The following is a 6000-nucleotide window of genomic DNA, read 5'->3' as shown; positions in this document are numbered from 1 at the left end:
TAGTATCTTAATCCTTTTTTTCTCCTTGCAACTGCACCAAGATAATAATTATATGTTCTGTTTAAATAAATAGAAGTACAGTTCTCAGTGCGCCTGACTACTATCAAAGCATTCATGCAAGTTCATGGTCTCTGGGATTCCTAGCCTGAGAGGTATTCAAGAGGGCAAAAGGCAAGAGAGCAGAGGGAAAACTGAAACACAAAATAGTGCAAAGGAAACTGGCAGCATAAATGATTCTATTAACAAAGGGGGAGGGAGAGGCAGAGATCACTAAACAATAACTTTGATAGTTTAACTGAAAAATTTGGAAAGAAAATTAATGTTGATTGAAGTCAAATAGCAAAGAAAACTTCACCCCAACTATTCTTTCATTGCAAGTCAGGTTGAAACATTTTAGCTTCCCTTTTGGGCTATTCAGTCCTCTTGTTTAACCTTGAAAGAAATCTCTCCATTTTCAAAAGAAGAAGAAAAACACCCTTAAAAATAAAAGGTTACAATCTCTATATATTTTTTAATCCCAAGATTGTCTTCTTGTTTGCAAGCTTTTCCTCCTTCAATATTGAGAACCATTTAAGTGTAATCAAAACTTTTTCCCAGATTTTAAACTTGTAAATTTGATGGCACAAAAGAGATTTTATATCATTAGAGTCCTCTAGGATTTTGCAAAAGTATGTATACTTTGAGTTCCTTAATGGATTAACATAAAATCTGTTGTGATTTAGTTTGATTTTGAATTTAGTATGTATATAGAAGCAGAAGAATTGAAAAAATTCCAAAACAAAATTATGTGTTTACAGGCAGGTATTCCTAAGACAAGAAGCAGTAATTACCTTGTATGAGACAAAGTCATTAGACTGAAATAAGACAAAAGTCATCATACTAGTATATGATGAAAGGAGACAAAATGGAACAATGTCACATTGGCCAAGAGCAGTTTATCCCTGGAGTTTAAGTTCCTGATGAAGCTTTCAACAATAGAAAGAAACTGATATTTTGAAAGAGTCAATATATCCATCAGCTTTCGTAAATGGTGATTGAAACCATTGCAAAACAAAGATGAGTAGCTCTGAGTTTTGCATTAAATTTTCCCAGGGTTTTCTCTTAGTACTTGCACTTTCATCTCAGCATCAGTTTTCTGGTTTAGGCCACTGACATATGAGCTGCAAAGCTGTTTGAGCTCAGTGTCACCACAGTGCAGTGGGAAAGGGCCATGAACCAGCTGCTGCAACAGCAGCACCAGCCCAAAGCACGAACGCTCATGCACACCCCCAGTGCACCCTCTGTGTGGTACCTGGAAACATGGAGATGGTTTTGCACAGAGGTAGACCATTGCAGATCTCGGTGTTCCTGGACAAATGTAAAACTTGCAGAAATTCCTCACAAGTATGTTTTCCGTATCAGTGAAAACACATTAATTCAACATTTGGACTTATACAGATTTTAGCTACTTCTGCTCAGTTATTCAAATGTGAGAAGAGTTGGTAGCTAATACAGTTCCAACTATTAATAAAGGTGTTTTGCACTTCTATGGAACCCATCCAGAGGCTGAAAAGGATTTATATATTCTGGAGAACTAAGCTCCACAGTCCTTCCCTGATCAAAGCAAATTATGTTGACTAAATTTGACAAAAGGAGAAAATAAGATGCTGTACAACAACAAATAGTAGCAGAACAGGCTGCTCTTTGTTTGTTGATGCTACATTCAGAATATACAACCTTGTAGAAAGCACCACAGGTACAAATAGGAGACCTCCCATCCCCAAAAGCTGCTGTCCTCTCCTCTGCCCCCTCCACCTCTGTCAGTCAGCCTAAGTCCATCACCAGGCATCCTCCTAGTCACAAGTACAGTAGAAGTCCATTAGTTCCATGTCATTCACTCTGTACTGACAATCATAGGTCACGCAATTTGAGAGGCAAGGCTTCGAGAGTTTGAAAGGAACCTGATGAGGTAGTGCTATCTAAACGTATTTAATTCCAAATGGGAAGTAGGTACCTGACTTCATTTTGCTTCCCAGGAAATTCTCAGTCTTAGGCTTTTATTTGTATTATCTAGGTGTGTTTCCAGGTGCAAAACTACCCATTTAAATTGTGCTTATTGAGAAAAATTAAGTCTTTTGGATGTGTTGGTGCTTTGACAACACAGCCAGTAGATGACATTTTCCTAGGCCAAGCAGAACATCTGAGGAATCCTGAAAATCTGTTTTTGAGCAGCGTATATAATGTACTCATCACTGATTCCGATATTTACAGTTATGTAGAACCATGCATGGCTGGCTCTTATGCACACATATTTTGAAAATCCTCTCTCATCATCTCCCAACTTGGACTCGTTTATACAACAAGAAGTCACTCTCTTCCCATGCATGTGGCTATTTTATATATGAGCATTTGTGTGTTCTGCCCAGCTGTATGTGTCTGAATACATTGCCAGACAGAGCCATTCCAATGAAATCATTGGACTGTTATTTGGAGGGCTGAAATTTCACCCACTTCATAATTTATTTTACTCTCTCCAGAGCCAGTCCATCACTTACCCAGTGGAATGTGTTGCCAGCTGTCACAGCACACTAATACTTGTTGGCTAGTGAAACTTCAAAGTCTAGTAAGCTGCCCCAATGCGGGGGAAGGAAAAAAATTACTGATGAGTTTGTTGTTTCTTCACAACATCTTATTTGCTTGCTTAGCAGGCATGCACGAATTCCTGTTTCCCATACACAGTGCCAGCCATACAAGAACAGAAAACCAACCTGCTGTCCCAAATATATTCCAGTCAGCACCTATGGGTCTCTCACAGGACCCTGCATCATTGGGAATGGGAGCAACTTCAAGCTTTGGTGTCTCTATGTTGATGTGGTTTTTTTTCTCTCTATTAAATATAATATCTTGTCTCATCAAGAGAGAGACTTAATCTGACCCAGAGAAGAAGCAGTCCCAGAAGAAGTGGGAAGGCACAAATGGGAAAGGCAAAGACAGAAACAGTCTCTAAATCAGCGCAAAACAGATTTTTGGTGATGGACACCTCAGTTTTCCAATTAGTTAAATCTCTGCTTGGCCCTTAGGACTCTTTCTGCCATGTTAGCTGTTTTGTTCACCATCCTTGTTTTATAAAGGAGGGATTTTTATCATACTCTGTTTGATAGCTTGCAGACATTGTTGCGGTGATGGCAGCAGACAGATGTTTCTGTACATGCATTTTCTTCCCAGCATCACGGAAACATAGTTTCTGAGCAATGGAAGGATTTGGAAATTAATGTAATTAATGTGTAGGCATGAGGAGTTTGTAGCAAAGTTATTACCAAAGCCGAGAGGGATATGAAGGTTTTTGCTTGTAGCCATTACGTCTGTGGGGAAGGGCAGGATTTTAAACCTTTGTGGGTCACCTTTCCCAGCCCTCATGCTAGACTTGATGAGAAGGACAGGAAGGAGGGGAGAGGAGAAGGTTTTGGAGAAGGGGCTGTGTTCTTTCGGGAGCCAGAGGAAATTCATGCCAAGCCTTGGTGTGCCACCTATGTCAGGCACGCCAACATACCCATTCAAATCCAGTCCTGAATTCGTCTTCTGTCTGCTCTTCCAGATAGATTGTGTCTAAATCAGACATTCCTGCTGTAACTACATGGCTTTTATCTTACCCCAACTCTCTTTTCATGAGGAGGCTGACAGAAAACTGTTGGCCTTCATTTGTGATTTTTAGAAGATTAATGATAACTGGTCACCACCTCATTTATTTGCAACTATAGTGTAAAGTGAGCACTGGTTTCATCAGAGGAATTGGCAACAGGTTATATGCTACACATAATCTCTACCAGCTGCAAATGCAGCTATCTGATATCTTATACTTCAGTTATGTGATGATATCTGTCTTCTTCTTTTACTGTTTTTCTTAGATATTCGTACTTCTAAGTAATTTTATTAAAAAAAAAAAGGAGGGGGAGGAGGGAGAAAATGAAGCTTCTTCCCACCCCCCCTGCCTTTTCCTGCTCTGTGTACTAGAATCCACTCATTTCCCCTTTGACCATCACTTTCTGGTTCCTCTGTGCAATCCTCCCACTCAGTCCCTTCTGCAATTTGATAAAAGACTCCTTTCCAGGATACAGCTTTCTAAATGCTGTTCTTCAGTGGTTAAACTTAAATCTCTGAGCTTGTTTTGCTGTTCCTCTATAAAATACGAAATACACCAGCCTGCTACTCCCGTCTGAGCCACCAAAGGTTGTCATCAAAACATTATGTCAGGTGGCTGAATTTCCTCATCTTTTATTAATCTCAATATATTTGCTTTCCTTTATGTATGTTATCAAAAGCTGTGTTTACATTTTTGTCTCTTTTAAGTTGTCCATGGTTTTTATTTGGGAAGGAAAGAAGGAAGGAAGGAAGGAAGGAGGAGGAGTAGGAGGAAGAGGTGGGTTCCCTTCCTCTCAAATTAGGGGCCAATATTAGCTTGGGGGCAGCTGTGTTTCTGAAAGCCTGGTTTCATTTCAGAAAACCAGAGTATTTAATGGATGGAGTAACACAGGCAGAGAATTGTTTCAGTGATAAAACTCTTTTAGGGGCTGTTTTGAAAAGTTGTGTATATTTTTAATATCACTGCACACCTGTGTCCTTAGGGCTTATTATTCTCCAGCAGGAGGGAAGCAAGAAGCAGAGCAGTGGAAATGGGTTTGTCTGGAGGAAGAGGGAACACGGTGCTGGCTGACAAGCTGTGCAATTTTGTTTCCTTTCTAATTATCCTTGGTGAAAAATGTTGCTTTTACTTATTTCTTCACCAACTACAAACACCTCTAGTCCATTCAAAGACACCTTAGTGGAATTAATTTTTTCCAAATCAATTGTATCTTGGCCACTGAAGGACAAAGGACACAGACGTCAGATGCTCCAGAGCTGTTCCTGCCCATCTTTTCCTAGATGTTGATGGGAGGTAGGAGAAGGTGAAGGTTATAGGTGCTGATGAATCATTTAATTTCCTTATTAGTATTTATGCTATGCTTTAAACATTGGCAAATGCCCAACACAGGCAGAAAAACAGCAGGCAGCAAACTTCCCAGGAATTTCAGATGCAAAACCTGCAGCAAAGTTTTCTTGGGTGGGTCCTACCATCCAGTCCCAGCCACCCTGTGCTCTGCTCACGTGTAGCAGTCCCGGTAGAGGAAACATTCACATCAACTAGTTATTTAATTGCATTTCATCAGCTTATACTAAAGATTTTGAAGGTGTACCACTCTGCTCTAAAATATGCATTGTGGAATTGCAGACTGTGAAAATGGGCTGCAGATGAAGACAGATCAAATCTTTGTTCCAGCATGGCAATTCATACTGTTGCATCTGCTATGACAATATGAATTTGCACTGTTGTGTTTACTGAAATATTGCACAGATACAAAATAGTATTTTTCAAAATATTTGACAAATGCAATAATTTATTTTTACCATGCCCCAGAAGTCGTAATTACATTCCAGTTTTACAGAAGAATACACTCTATATCCTTTTGACTCTCCCAAACGTAATCTGTTTAGTATCAGGCTTTTGTTTCTGCATTGGGAGATAGCCATTTGGCTGATACAGTCCTGAGAATGTCTGCATAAATGTCTGGACAATTTCAGCCTGAAATCGCTATAAGAGCTATTTTTAGCCCAGTCAGAAAGATTTCAGTCTGCACCCAGCTACTCTAGATCATCAGAACACAATAAGAACAAATAGGCCCTGCTGTCTGACAGATCTATTGTGACTCAGCAGTCATTTGGATGGTCTTTTCATGGAAACTGAAAAACTTAAGCTACACCAGAGCTATATCATCACTTCAGCTGCCCTTTCTCCTGCCTCCACAATGTCTGTCAGAGAGCAGCTTCAGGAGTTGATCAGTTAAGGAAAAACTTTGGGATTTAATATAAAGTGTATCTATCACTGGTATTTCTCACATCCTCGTTGAAGGGCTCACATACAATTTGAGTATTTGCCTTACATGATATACCTTCTAGAGGATGAATACCACAGGGATATTAGATGTT

The sequence above is a fragment of the Nesoenas mayeri genome (genome assembly GCF_963082525.1).
Source record: "Nesoenas mayeri genome assembly, chromosome: 4".
NCBI classification, from domain to species: Eukaryota; Metazoa; Chordata; class Aves; order Columbiformes; family Columbidae; genus Nesoenas; species Nesoenas mayeri.
Note: the sequence above shows the minus strand (reverse complement) of the source record.